The sequence below is a fragment of the Dendrobates tinctorius genome, unplaced genomic scaffold (assembly GCF_039654945.1).
Source record: "Dendrobates tinctorius isolate UK_male_01 unplaced genomic scaffold, ASM3965494v1 ptg000060l, whole genome shotgun sequence".
Lineage (NCBI taxonomy): Eukaryota > Metazoa > Chordata > Amphibia > Anura > Dendrobatidae > Dendrobates > Dendrobates tinctorius.
This window is the reverse complement of record NW_027361728.1, coordinates 64,885,919-64,901,189: the sequence shown is the minus strand read 5'-3', so window position 1 is coordinate 64,901,189 and position 15,271 is coordinate 64,885,919. Positions and strand designations below refer to the sequence as shown.

The following is a 15,271-nucleotide window of genomic DNA, read 5'->3' as shown; positions in this document are numbered from 1 at the left end:
TTCTATATACACCTTGTAGTTTGTCATACACTAGCCAATTTCTGCCTGTGACATAGAGGTGTGATATTCACTGGGCCTCACACAATCCAACAGTGTCCACAAGTGTGTTCAGAAATTCTACATCTCCCCTGTCCTATAGTGACATTTTTCACACCTGCGACATAGAGCCTGTGACATAGCGGTGTGATATTAACTGGGCCTCACACAATCCAACAGTGTCCACAAGTGTGTTCAGAAATTCTAAATCTCCCCTGACCATTAGTGACATTTTTCACACCTGCGACATTGAGCCTGTGACATAGTGGTGTGATATTAACTGGGCCTCACACAACAGTGTCCACAAGTGTGTTCAGAAATTCTACATCTCCCCTGTCCTATAGTGACATTTTTCACACCTGCGACATTGAGCCTGTGACATAGCGGTGTGATATTAACTGGGCCTCACACAACAGTGTCCACAAGTGTGTTCAGAAATTCTAAATCTCCCCTGTCCTATAGTGACATTTTTCACACCTGCGACATTGAGCCTGTGACATAGCGGTGTGATATGAAGTGGGCCTCACACAATCCAACAGTGTCCACAAGTGTGTTCAGAAATTCTACATCTCCCCTGTCCTATAGTGACATTTTTCACACCTACGACATTGAGCCTGTGACATAGCAGTGTGATATTAAATGGGCCTCACACAATCCAACAGTGTCCACAAGTGTGTTCAGAAATTCGACGTCTCCCCTGTCCTATATACACCTTGTACCTTGTTTTACATTACTATATAGTTTGTGGGATTTTGTGTACATTTTTACCAAAAATGAGGAAGGCTGGTGGAAGAGGCCGTGGAATTGGGCAGGGTTGCCAGCTGGTAATGATGGTGTTGGTGGTGGATCTGATGGTAGTGGCAAAAGCAAAATAGGACCGAATGCAGGAGGTGTTGAGCCTGCGTCATCATCTGGCTCCACGAGGCCTCAAAGGCTTAGTTTTCTAGGAGTTGGCAAACCGCTTTTAAAGCCAGAGCATCAGGAAAAAGTTTTGGCTTACATTGCTGACTCAGCCTCCAGCTCTATCGCCTCCTCTTCTGAAGTTGTAAAAAATAAAAGCACTGAGTCGTCATTGGAGGGTCATGTTCATGAACCACACCTTTCCTTGTGTCCTTCACCCCAACCAAGATTGAAGGATGACGCAGGCCATACAACTGATTACTCCATGGAGCTGTTTTCACATACCATGCCTGGGTTATCAAGTGAAATGGTGAATTACCCAGGCCAAGATGAATCTGACAATGGAGTGCACTGATGCACAGCCACTGATAGATGATTCTGCTGGTACATTCAGTCAGAGCACTACATTGTCCTCGCAGTGTAATGAACCAGATTCTGACCCTGATGAGACTCAGGTGCCCCTTCCCGCATACTATACCACCAACGGTGACACAGAGGAAGGTGCACATGACATTGCAGAGGAGGTGATGGATGACCCAGTTGTTGACCCTGATTGGCATCCATTGGGGGAAGAGGGTGCTGCTTCCAATAGCTCAGATGAGGAGGAGGAGCATCCACAGCAGACATCGACATCGCAACAGCTGTTATCTGGCAGGCCCGGAGCACTCCAAAGACAGGTTCCAAAAATCAAAAGAGTTGCTGGACAGCTTGTCCAGACGGTCAAAATAGCACAGCGTGCTAGGCCGCAAAATGTCTTCCAAAGTAGGAAGAGTGCAGTGTGGCACTTTTTTGAACAAAATCCTCATGATCAGGCCAAGGTTATCTGTAAGAAGTGCGCAAAGACCTTTAGACGCGGGAAAAATCTGAAAAATTTGAATACCAGTTGCATGCTTAGACATTTAACCAGCATGCACTTGCAAGCGTGGACACAACACCAAACCTCAATACCACATGTGCAACTGATCACAAAGAAGGTAGTCAGCAACGCTACATTGTTTCCCCCACTGTAAGCCCACCGGTTAGCACACCACCAGCAGCAAATGTTGAGGTGTCGTCGCAAGGCCAAAGCAGTCAGGGAATCACAATGTTATATCAACAAAAGACTGAATCTAGGCCATCAGAAAGAACACCAACTCCATCACCATCATCAACCCTCTCTCAGTCCGCCCTGTCCACCGCTAGTTCCACCATATGCAGCTCTCAAGTCCAGCTCACCCTCCCAGAGACTGAGTAGGTCAAGAAAGTACTCAGTCTCTCATCCGCGTTCACTGGGTTTGAACGCCCACATTGCCAAACTAATCTCGTTAGAGAGTATGCCCTATCGGATGGTGGAAAGCGCAGCTTTCCGCGAACTCATGGCCTATGCAGTACCACGCTATGACCTACCCAGTCACCACTTCTTCTCTCGCAAAGCCATCCCAGCCCTCCACCATCATGTGAAAGACCGCATTGTCCATGCACTCAAGCAGTCAGTGAGTGGAAAGGTGCACCTCACAACAGATGCATGGTCCAGTCGGCGTGGCCAGGGCCGTTACGTGTCCATCACTGTGCACTGGGTTAATGTGGTGGATGCACTGTCCACAGGGGACAGCGGTGGTGGGACAGTGCTGCCTAGCCCACGGTATAGGAAACAGTTGGCTGTAGGTGTTCAACCCTCCTCCTCCTCCAGAAGCGAAAGCTCGTCCACAGAGCGCAGTCATACGAGCACTCCATCTGCAGCTGCCACTGTTGCACACGAGGTGTCCCCCTATGGAGCAGCTAGTGGAAAGCATCAGCAGGCTGTGTTGCAGATGATGTGTTTGGGCAACAGACACACCGTGGAGGTGCTGGCCGAGTACTTTCAGTGACAAACTGAGTCATGGCTGGGCAGTATACATCTTGAGGCAGGCAAGGTAGTTAGTGATAACGGCCGTAATTTTGTGGCCGCCATAGCCCTTTCAAAACTCAGCCACATACCTTGCTTGGCTCACACCTTGAACCTGGTGGTGCAGTGATTCCTCAACAATTATCCGGAGTTAACAGCCCTGCTCCAGAAGGTGCAAAGACTGTGCGCGCACATCCGCCGGTCGCCTGTACACTCCATTCGTATGCAGAAACTGCAGCGATTGCTCCACCTTCCCAACCACCGCCTCATTATCGAATTGCAACAAGGTGGAACTCCACCCTGCACATGGTTGAGCGGCTGTGCAGGCAGAGGCAGGCCATAATGCATTTGTGGGAGGATACACAGCCAGGCACTTTGAGAGCAGACATGGAGTTGACAGGTGTGCAGTGGTCGAAGCTGAAAGACCTCTGTAAAGTCCTTCAGTGTTTTGAGGAATGCACACGGCTGGTAAGCGCAGACGACGCCATCCTAAGCATGAGCATCCCACTTATGCGTCTGCTCATGCAAACTTTGACACACCTTAAGGAGCAGGCGTCTGCAGCCAATGTTGATGAAGAGGAGAAGGGAATCCTTGATGACATTCAGCCATTGTCTGCTCAGGGACCTCTCCTGGACGAGGTGGAGGAAGAAGAGGAGGAGGAGGATGATGATGGGGATGATTACTTAGGGGAGGAGGATGCATCTCGTGGGGCAAGTGAAAATGTTGGCGTGGCAAGGTCTGGTACAGGGTTTGTGCGTGACTGGAGAGATGTGGATTTGCCAGAAAGTGCTCCTCCAACCAGCACTCGCAGTGCATCATTGACACCGGGAACATTGGCCCACATGTCAGATTATGCCTTGCAGATCCTAAAAAGGGACCCCCGCATTGCCAAAATGATGAACGATGACGACTACTGGTTGGCCAGCATCCAGGATCCACGCTATAAAGGCAAATTACAAAACATCATGCCACACGAGAACCTTGACCTAATATTGGCTAATAAACAAGCAACTCTGGTAAACCAGTTGGTTGAGGCATTCCCAGCACACAGCAGCGGTGATGGTTCTCACACGAGCCGTACGGGCCAGGGGCAGCTTGGCAGAGGTGTTCGAGGTGCACACAGCAGAAGTGGCGTTGGAGACAGGGGTTTCATGACAATGTTGTGGACTGATTTTTCAAGTACCGCTCACACAACTGGTAATACTGCATTGATGGAAAGTGACAGGAGACAGCAGTTGTCAACTATGGTTGCAAACTACTTTTCCTCTCATATCGATGTTCTCCCGCACAGGTCATTCCCCTTTGACTATTGGGCCGCTAAACTGGACACCTGGCCTGAATTGGCCCAATATGCCTTACAGGAGCTCGCTTGCCCAGCTGCACGTGTGCTATCGGAAAGAGTCTTCAGTGCAGCTGGATCTATCCTGACAGAAAAAAGGACCCGTCTGTCAACCCAAAATGTGGATGATCTAACCTTCATTAAAATGAACCATGCATGGGTTTCCAAGGATTTTGAATGTCCAACATCAACATATGCCACTTTCTAAAACTCCCTAACTGTGCTGCCTCTCCCCCCCATGGCCGGTGTCACCACCTAGCGCACGAAACTGTGCGAGTGCCGTTGCCCTGGACAGGTTGGTAGGCCGACTCTTGGGCGCGGGCACTGGCACAGGGTCCCTCATAGTGCAATCAAGTGTCTCTGACGGTGGTGGTGCACACCCACCGTCAGACACACCACCGTACTATGAGGGGCCCAGTGCCAGTACCGACGCCCACGAGTGGGCCCCCCTTGCTTGGGCAGGGCCCCAGCATTTGCAATCTTTACCTCTCCCTGCTCCTCCGCTGTGTAGTCTGGGCCGTCAAATCCATACTGGGCCTGACACCGTCTGAGCCTGCCTCCTGATCTATAGACATATATTTTGAATGTGTACACTATGCTATCCATACATGTTATCCGGGGATACGGTACCCTTTCTCACCTTTGTGCAATCACGTGTAATCCATACTGGGCCTGACACCGTTTGAGCCTGCCTCCTGATCTATAGACATATATTTTGAATGTGTACACTATGCTATCCATACATGTTATCCGGGGATACGGTACCCTTTCTCACCTTTGTGCAATCACGTGTAATCCATACTGGGCCTGACACCGTCTGAGCCTGCCTCCTGATCTATAGACATATATTTTGAATGTGTACACTATGCTATCCATACATGTTATCCGGGGATACGGTACCCTTTCTCACCTTTGTGCAATCACGTGTAATCCATGCTGGGCCTGAGAACGGCTGGCGAGCTGTTAAGCAAGCTACAGCACCTGTGGTTTGCACAAGTAAGTTTATCATTTTTTCAGGAATGACGGTTAGGCCTAATTCCGGAACTGCGGTTGACCTGCACTTACTGGGAAATCATCGTTCGCGGGTAATAATTGTAATCCCAGATCCCCATCACTAACGTTGTTCAGCGGGTTATCTGCACCTATAAGCGACAAACGCTGGCCTTTTCAGTGTAGCGCACATGCAGCCACGGACATGTAAGGGCATGACACACCAGTTAGTGGCCAATCTCACGTGCCAGAGCCTCGCGTGTCCCTCTAGTAAGCCGGATTCGGACCGCGGGGCATGTCGGAGTCTCTTTCGTTAACGGAATTAAGCTTGCAATGTGTGCATCTTTTTTTTTGCTGGATGGTTGAGGTTGCTCGTGTTGAGACAAATTACGCCGTAGGCTCCACTCCTGGTGGTGCCCTTCTGGACATTCCTTTAAGGTTCAGCTTTGCAACCATACTGCCCACGTAAAAACAAACACTTTGCCTTCATGAACGCTACTTGGAGGGTCGTGACTCGTGGGAATAACGCCGTCCAATCAGTTAACCTGCTAGAGAGATCCTTCGTTGCTCCCAAGCATGACATCACACTCCCTAGGAGGAAGGTAATGCCACTGTGGCGACCGTACTCCTGGGGGCGACACAAGTGCACTGATGCCCAGCCACTGCTCGATGAATCTGCTGGTACATTGACCCAGACCACTACATTCCCCTTGCACGCTACACGGCCTGAATCTGACCTGATGAAACTCAGGTTACCCATCCCATATACAGTTCCATCTTACACAGTGACAAAGAGAAAGCTGCAGATGAAAGTGCAAGTTCGGCCCACCCGCCGTCAGACACACCACCGTACTATCAGGGGCCCTGTGCCAGTGCCGTTGCAAAAGAGTGGGCACCCCTGCTTGCTCAGGATCACAGCACTTGCAAGGTTGAAATACTGTGCAGTGAGATAGAAGATGGGGACGACGAGGAGTCCAGACTAGTACAGGGATTCCCTAGCGAGGAGACTTATTTAATTGTTTTCAATGTTGGGACAGCAATTTTTGGGGAGCACTATACTCTGGAGAATGATAGATGGGGCCCACCATACACTGGAACATTCCAAAGGTGGACATCAGACACTGGAGCAGCATTTACAGGGCCCATTATACACTAGAGCAGGGGTCCCCAACCGCCGGTCCGCGGCCCAGCACCGGGCCGTTGCAGTGCCCTTGCCGGTCCGCGGACACAAGGGGAGCCAGGGGCGGTGCAGCAGCTGATACTCACCCTGCATCCCGCGGCGGCTTCATCCAGCGCTGAGCGGTCACGTGTACCGCTCATTTAAGGTCATGAATATGGACGCCACTCATCTTCCATAGGCGTGGCGTCCATATTCATAGACCTTAATGAGCGGTAGCACGTGACTGCTCCGCACAGGAAGAAGCTGAAGAACCGCGAGATGCAGGGACGTGCAGCGACGGGAAGGAAGTTCAGCGACGTGAGGGTAAGTATGATGGGGGAGGATGGGGGAGCCAAGCGGAGCCATAAATATAAGGGAGAGAGAGTGGGAGCGGAGCCATATATACTAGGGAGGGAGAGTGGGAGCAGAGCCATATATACAAGGGAGGGAGAGTGGGAGCGGAGCCATATATACAAGGGAGGGAGAGTGGAGCCATATATACAAGGGAGGGAGAGTGGGAGCGGAGCCATATATACAGGGGAGGGAGAGTGGGAGCAGAGCCATATATACAAGGGAGGGAGAGTGGGAGCAGAGCCATATATACAGGGGAGGGAGAGTGGGAGCAGAGCCATATATACAGGGGAGGGAGAGTGGGAGCGGAGCCATATATACAAGGGAGGGAGAGTGGGAGCAGAGCCATATATACAAGGGAGGGAGAATGGGAGCGGAGCCATATATACAAGGGAGGGAGAATGGGAGCGGAGCCATATATACAAGGGAGGGAGAATGGGAGCGGAGCCATATATACAAGGGAGGGAGAATGGGAGCGGAGCCATATATACAAGGGAGGGAGAATGGGAGCGGAGCCATATATACAAGGGAGGGAGAGTGGGAGCGGAGCCATATATACAAGGGAGGGAGAGTGGAGCCATATATACAAGGGAGGGAGAGTGGGAGCGGAGCCATATATACAAGGGAGGGAGAGTGGGAGCAGAGCCATATATACAGGGGAGGGAGAGTGGGAGCAGAGCCATATATACAGGGGAGGGAGAGTGGGAGCAGAGCCATATATACAGGGGAGGGAGAGTGGGAGCGGAGCCATATATACAAGGGAGGGAGAGTGGGAGCAGAGCCATATATACAAGGGAGGGAGAATGGGAGCGGAGCCATATATACAAGGGAGGGAGAATGGGAGCGGAGCCATATATACAAGGGAGGGAGAATGGGAGCGGAGCCATATATACAAGGGAGGGAGAGTGGGAGCGGAGCCATATATACAAGGGAGGGAGAATGGGAGCGGAGCCATATATACAAGGGAGGGAGAATGGGAGCGGAGCCATATATACAAGGGAGGGAGAATGGGAGCGGAGCCATATATACAAGGGAGGGAGAATGGGAGCGGAGCCATATATACAAGGGAGGGAGAGTGGGAGCGGAGCCATATATACAAGGGAGGGAGAGTGGGAGCAGAGCCATATATACAGGGGAGGGAGACTGGGAGCAGAGCCATATATACAAGGGAGGGAGAGTGGGAGCAGAGCCATATATACAGGGGAGGGAGAGTGGGAGCGGAGCCATATATACAAGGGAGGGAGAGTGGGAGCGGAGACATATATACAAGGGAGGGAGAATGGGAGCGGAGCCATATACACAGGAGGGAGAGTGGGAGCGGAGCCATATACACAGGAGGGAGAATGGGAGCGGAGCCATATATACAAGGGAGGGAGAATGGGAGCGGAGCCATATATACAAGGGAGGGAGAATGGGAGCGGAGCCATATACACAGGAGGGAGAATGGGAGCGGAGTCATATACACAGGAGGGAGAATGGGAGCGGAGCCATATATACAAGGGAGGGAGAATGGGAGCGGAGCCATATATACAAGGGAGGGAGAGTGGGAGCGGAGCCATATATACAAGGGAGGGAGAGTGGGAGCAGAGCCATATATACAAGGGAGGGAGAGTGGGAGCAGAGCCATATATACAAGGGAGGGAGAGTGGGAGCAGAGCCATATATACAGGGGAGGGAGACTGGGAGCAGAGCCATATATACAAGGGAGGCCGGGAGAGTGGAAGCAGAGCCATATATACAAGGGAGGGAGAGTGGAAGCAGAGCCATATATACAAGGGAGGGAGAGTGGAAGCAGAGCCATATATACAAGGGAGGGAGAGTGGGAGCGGAGCCATATATACAAGGGAGGGAGAGTGGAAGCAGAGCCATATATACAAGGGAGGGAGATTGGGAGCGGAGCCATGTATACAAGGGAGGCCGGGAGAGTGGGAGCGGAGCCATGCATACAGGATGGGACAGGGGAGCCATGTATACAGGATAGAAGAGTGGGAGCAGAGCCATGCATACAGGATGGGAGGATGGGAGCGGAGCCATGTATACAGGATGGGAGAGTGGGAGCAGAGCCATGTATACAGGATGGGACAGGGGAGCCATGCATACAACAGGGGGAGCCACACAGAGCTGGACGGGGGGGACCACACATACATTTTCTGATGATTAGAAAATAATCAGCATGTACAGTACTCCAGTACAATTGTTCTTAAGTGTTCAATGCTCCATTTCCTTGTAGGTTCCAATAATCATTAGCAGTGACGGTCATCAGTAGAAGTAGCCCAGTGCTCCCACTGAAACAGAAACAAGCCAGGTGCTCCCACTCATTCAAAACCTATGGTGAGTTGAGTCACATTAAAAATGTTATAATTAAATGATAAATATGCACTGCTAAACTACAACCGCGTCCATAGCCACGCCCCCTTATGACCAAAGCCCCGCCCCTGTCACACCTCCATCCCCGCCCTGCCGGGCCATGGAAGAATGGTCTTGGTTCAAGCCGGTCCCTGGTGCAAAAAAGGTTGGGGACCACTGCACTAGAGCATTAGAAATGGGGCCCATTATGTTTGGAGCATTATTTGGGCCCATAAGACAGTGGAGCTTCATCCATGGGGACCAACATATACTGTAGCATTATGTGGAGCTCATCATATACTGTTTCAAACATTATATGGGACCAATGATTCTGTATGGAGAAATAGATGGGCCTCGTCATGAGATGTAAAAAGTGAAGTATTTTTCATTGTACTATACTGCTATTTCTCTGCCGTATCGGAGCATCATGAGTTGTGGTATGTGTTAAAGGGGCGCTCTTTCGCCCAGGGCACATGAAAACCTGGAGCCAGCCCTACCCCCCCACAACTTTAGCCAAATAACCCCCATTTTTCAGTGCGTAACTAGTATTATGAAGTTAATTAAGGTTGACAAGCTTAAGTAAGAAGAATTGATGCTTTTGGCATCCAAATGGGCACTGTAGGTGTGTTTCCTGTCCTCCCCTCACTGCCAACTTTAATTCCCCATTGACTTACATTGGGTTTCGTGTTTCGGTCGGACCCCCGACTTTTCCCTATAGTCGGCCGATTTTGCTCGACCCGACTTTTGGAAAAGTCGGGTTTCATGAAATGAAACTCAACCCTAAAAAAGCAAAAGTCGCTCAACGCTAATAGTGACCTTTACTATGGTTCACTATACTGGACTATTATTTGATGCCACAATACTCCATTCTGATTTATTTAGAACTTTTATGGTGTGTATTTTCATATATTTATACCCCTGTTTCCTCCTTCCCCTTACCTAAATATTTGCATGTAGGTTAAATTTGCTGCATAAAGCCAACCATACACATTGTGTGTCTTTTTGCCCCCCGAATGCATACTCATAAATATCTGCATTTAGGATTTGGCTCTTGGCGTATTTAAATTGTTGTACCTTGCCATATTATATATCTAGATCCTTTGTATAGGGCTTAGTGTATTATACATATTATATCTGTTATGTGGACTTGCCACACACACCATATGTATATAACTGGGTGGTGTTTTGTAGGGCATGTTATTGCTCCCAAGGTTATAGGTTATGCTAATAACCTTTGTCTATTTTAAATGTTTTTAATCTTTTTTTTGGTGTCTTGTATATCTCATGTAATAAAATTGATAATTTTTCTATGGTGATCCCTGCTTTTGATGTATGTCTTCTTTGTTTCTCCTGGTGATTTATACAGTATGTACATTTTTTGACATACTGTGGTTGGATCTCTCCCAATTAATCTTACTATTTATGGTGCCCTCCGCATCCCTCTAGCCAATTCACCACATCAGCGCCTTTTTTGGTCAAATCCATCAGTGGTTTAACAATACCAGAAAAATTACTTATAAATTTACGATAGAAATTAGAAAAACCTAAAAACTTCTGAAGGGCCTTCAGAGAAGTGGGCTGAACCCAATCATAGATGGCCTGTACCTTGGCCGGGTCCATTTCAATAGCAGACGGGGACAAAATGAATCCCAAAAAATAATTTTCTGACAAACAGGGTACCTCTAATAATTCTGATGAATGTGATTTCTCTGGGTTTACTCTTCAAGGAGTGGGTCTGTATAACAAAAGTAATTTTTTACCTCCTGCTAAAAATAATTTTGTTGAGTCGTACATCAAGTTGGTTGAACGGGATATCATGCAACTTAAGAAAAACTATAGATCTACTGGTGGGGGGAACCTCAATAGTATTGAGATGCAGGCACTGATGCGGTTATCTAATAATACAGCCATTACCATCAAAAATGCGGATAAAGGTGGGGCAGTGGTGGTAATGGATCCTGGCAAATATAAGGCAGAGATAATGAAGCAATTATCTGATACAGACGTATATACCAGATTAGAAGGTGACCCGACTTCTCGTTTCCTGAAAGAATTGCGGCTTCTGGTGAGTGAGTCCCTTGATAACGGACTCATTGACCAGAAGCTTTCTGATTTTCTGATTGTGGATGCTCCCGTTACACCTATGCTATATACCCTGCCCAAAATCCATAAGGATTTGTTTAACCCTCCTGGACGTCCAATCGTTTCAGGGAGAGGTTCAGTTTTCAACAAAGTGGCTATCTTTTTGGATAGGGCGTTGAGGGGTTTTGCTACATCAGCACGTTCATATATTATGGACCCGAATGATTGTTTGGAAAAAATTAAGGATGTCAATGTTAATTCTAATACCGTACTGGTTTCTTTTGATGTGGTGTCTTTGTATACCTCAATCGCGCATGAGAGGGGTTTTACAGGCCGTCGATGTGGTGCTGTTGGGCTCTGACATGGCCCCAGAGGGTGCACAACTGCTCCTTACCCTGCTAGGTTTCATCCTCAGGAGGAATTATTTCCTCTTTGGGGATGATTATTACCTACAGGTGCGGGGTACCGCCATGGGGTCCAATGTGGCCCCTACTTATGCAAACATCTACAGTATATGGCGGCATTCGAGGAACAGCATGTGTACAAGTCCATCTACTGGTGCCATGTCAGGGCCTGGTGGCGCTACATCAATTATATTTTTTGTATCTGGGACGGTACAGTTGAGGATTTGTATAGTTTCCAATATGAATTGAATGGTGTTTTTCCAGAATTAAAATTTACTTTGGACCCAATCGGTGGTTCAAGTACAATTCTTGGATACTATGGTTTACAGTACAAGGAGGCTGATACACTATGTACGGATTTGTTTATTAAGGAGACCGATAGGAACAGTCTGTTGGTCTACAGTAGTAATCATCCGAGGAGGATGGTGGATTCTCTCCCATGGAGTCAAATGTTGCACGTATGAAGAATTGTCAAAGATGAGAATAAATTGGACATTAGACTTAATGATATGTGTCAAAAATCTGTGAATAGGGGATACCCGACTTGTAATGTCAGACGTTTTAAAGATAAAGTCATGGATTTGACCCCGGATGTGATATGTCAGAAGCGGGATAAAACTAATGACAAATGAGTACCTTTTGTGTCAACATTTTGCCCGATCATTAATAGGATTGGGGGTGTTTTAAATAAACACTGGCATCTCCTACACAAAGGTTTACCTGATGTCCCTGAGTTTGCTAGAAGACCTGATTTGTCCTATAGGCGTGGGCGGAATTTGAGAGATAAACTTGTCAGGGCCGATGTTGGTCCGGACAGGATTCTCCGACAGTTGACGCTTGGCCCACTTAAGTCTGGCAATTTTACTTGTTTAGGTTGCGCGTGTTGTAGCAATATGATTAAAGGAGATAGTTTTAATCATCGACAAACTGGTAAAAAATTTACTATAAGAGAAAGATATACGTGCTCCTTGAACTTTGCTATTTATGTAATCACATGCCCTTGTGGGTTAATGTATGTGGGTGAGACCACTATGGAAATACGGGCACGGATTAGTAAACACAAAAGTACCATCAGGACCAAGCTCTTAGAGTTACCAATACCGAAGCATTTTATTGAGTGTAGACATTCCATCAATCAGATGAGATTTAGGGTGATAGATGGGGACCCTATGTCAAGACGAGGTGGGGATAGGATTAAATTATTAAAGAAAAAGGAACTGAAGTGGATTTCTACTTTGGATACGTTACAGTCAAAAGGCCTTAATCTTGAGTATAATTAACAGATTTGCCTGTAAATTACCCACTGAATTCTTGATGGTATTTCTTTCGTTTTTTGTATATATTTGTTTTTTAATTTTGTTTTGTTTTCTTGTTCTTACTAGGTTTGGAATGGCCTGAGGACATAGGGACTGAATAGTCCTGAAGTTTATGTAGATTTTGTCATATGTCATTGATTGTTTTGTCTGTTGATCTCCATGCCCTCTTGTCTTTCTATTCCTTGTGATTTTTTGAATGTTTTTGATTAAAGTTTTTTTTTTATCTCGGCTGAAAAATTGTACTAATTGGTGCTAGTAGACTATTTGTTCTAAGGTATATTTATACATTTTTGCATGGGTTACCCTGTTGCCATGTGCTGGGATATGTTGCGATCACATGATTTGGTCATGTGATTGTCTCATATGACATTGATTATATTGATCTGTTTTCTGACCATTACCCCACTCCTCCAACCATCCTCTGCAGCTGTTGGATTAACACCATGTTGACCAGCTCCACTACCAGCAGTATCCACCAGAGGGAGCCTTGCCTCAAAAGTCGGATTAAGAGAGTTCACAACACCAGACTGTATCTCTGTTACTGGGGGTCGCCTGAAGAAGGGACCGTCGTTGCCTGGGAAGTGCCCATAGAAGTCTGGAGGTGGAGATGCAGGTATGCTGAAGGGAATAATACAGTTTTCTGTAGGGGAAGGACTGGACATCGATGTTACAGTATTTCAGGTCACGAATACAGTCCTGTCCCTCCCTTACAAATGCATATCAGCCACTCACACTCAGGCATGAGTCTGTTCGGTGTAAGAGTCCTTACACAGTGGCTCAGCATATTTCTTCATGGCATTATCTAAAGCCCAGGTGTAGCACTTTTTTCTATAGAAATTGTTACTCCTCCCCACTTGCTAACTGACTATAGTGCAGGTGATTCTCTGCTGCGCCATATCCTCCTACTGCCAGGCTGCACTATCTGTACTTATCTGACTTATACTGGTGAGAAACAGTAACATTGCAGCCTTTTCTGCTGCAACGCTTTTACTCTTTGATGCCACGTGAAGACGTAGCGTAATTGGTACATTTTTTTTACATCAGTATTTGTAAGCCAAAACCAGAAGTTGTGATGTGTTTCTATTATACTTTTCATCTGACTGTTTCACTCCTGGTTTTGGCTTACAAATACTGCGGTAAAAAACTCACTATATATTCAACATGTGCAATTGGACTTAGGGAGAGTAAATGCACTTACAGTGCTCATATTATATCGACCTTGTATTCAGTTATGCATTATTTGCAATAATGTTTAAAACAGGATTTGCCTGCAGATTATCACTTTGAGTGCAAGTAAATACTGTTTTTTTCTGTATTTGCTGACATGTTCCTTTTAAAATCAGCCAAATTTGCTAAAACTTTCTTGACATTGGTATTGTCAAGTGTTTACCTCGTGGGGAGATCAAGCGTCTTGACTTTCCCCCGATACCCCTGCGTGACCATGAAAAAACCCCCACCACCTCCCCGGCGCCAACTAATACACAGACACCGGTATTTTCTTTGGAATTTTTATGGCCACAGCAGCCTTTTATTATATCAACAAAACAAACAGTAAACACTGTATCATAAATAACATAAGTACAATGACTTTAACACTGGAAGGAGAAGTCCTTGAAGCCACAAGATCATGGTGAAGTAGTCCAAAATATTGTGAACAAACCCCGTCCATTTGATCCCAGCCGTTACCCCACAGGCTCTGGAGCACCAGCACACCAATAGATATTGTCCACAAACTACTTGGAGATCCGCCCTCTTCCGACGGAAAACTCCGCATCCACCTTTCACCAGATCGCGACCAGCATACCTTTTAACGAAGGACACCCTACACACCGAGTCTCCAAAACCAATTTCCACCGACTTCAAGGACTCCCCCAAAACCGCCACAATGAGGGGGCCTTGAACACCTCAATGACCCGAGACCCCCACAACCCGCCATGCGACGGCCTTCTCTATACCCTCTTGAAGGGCGAGGGCCCAAATATCGGAACCCACTGCATTTAAATGGATCCCGTCCGCCAACCAAAAATCGCCCTCGCCCTTTTCCAAATTGAAATGCCGAATGGCAACGCCCCCATTTCTAACTATAAAAGCAGACACCGCTCTGTTAACCTTAATCCTGGCCCGATTGACCTTCTCCAACGATCTCATAGACCACCATCGCCTGGGTGGCACAATCTCAGACCACACAATCGTGATCCCCCGTTACATCAACCACAACCGCAAGCAATCTTGCTTAATGTCCTTGATCAACTCCCGAAAGGGCCGGACAGCCAGATCGTTACCCCCAGCATGAATAACGAGAATATCTGGTGCCCGGTCCAACCGGACGCACTCGTGGATCTCCGGCAACACCCGACGCCACACCAGGCCCCTAAAACCGAGCCACCGCACCACTGCCACAGTCCTGGGAATCCCCAACTGTCTGCCTTCGTTCCTGACATTGGCTCGCAATGCTCCCCAATAAACGAAGGAGTGACCAAAAA

The 15,271-nt window shown here is 47.6% G+C and overlaps 1 long non-coding RNA gene across 2 annotated transcripts in view; it reads left to right on the top strand.

Moving 5' to 3' along the window:
- Nucleotides 1-13,011, top strand: part of LOC141092665 (uncharacterized) — a 38,965-nt gene extending 25,954 nt beyond the window's left edge. Inside the window, exons 3-4 of one of the 2 annotated variants that reach the window (XR_012232871.1) lie at nucleotides 8,871-8,971; nucleotides 12,855-13,011. This is a non-coding gene — a long non-coding RNA (uncharacterized lncRNA). The remainder of the gene's footprint in view (nucleotides 1-8,870; nucleotides 8,972-12,854) is intronic. The other variant, XR_012232872.1, reaches the window with a different exon arrangement.
- Nucleotides 13,012-15,271: the final 2,260 nt, after the last annotated feature.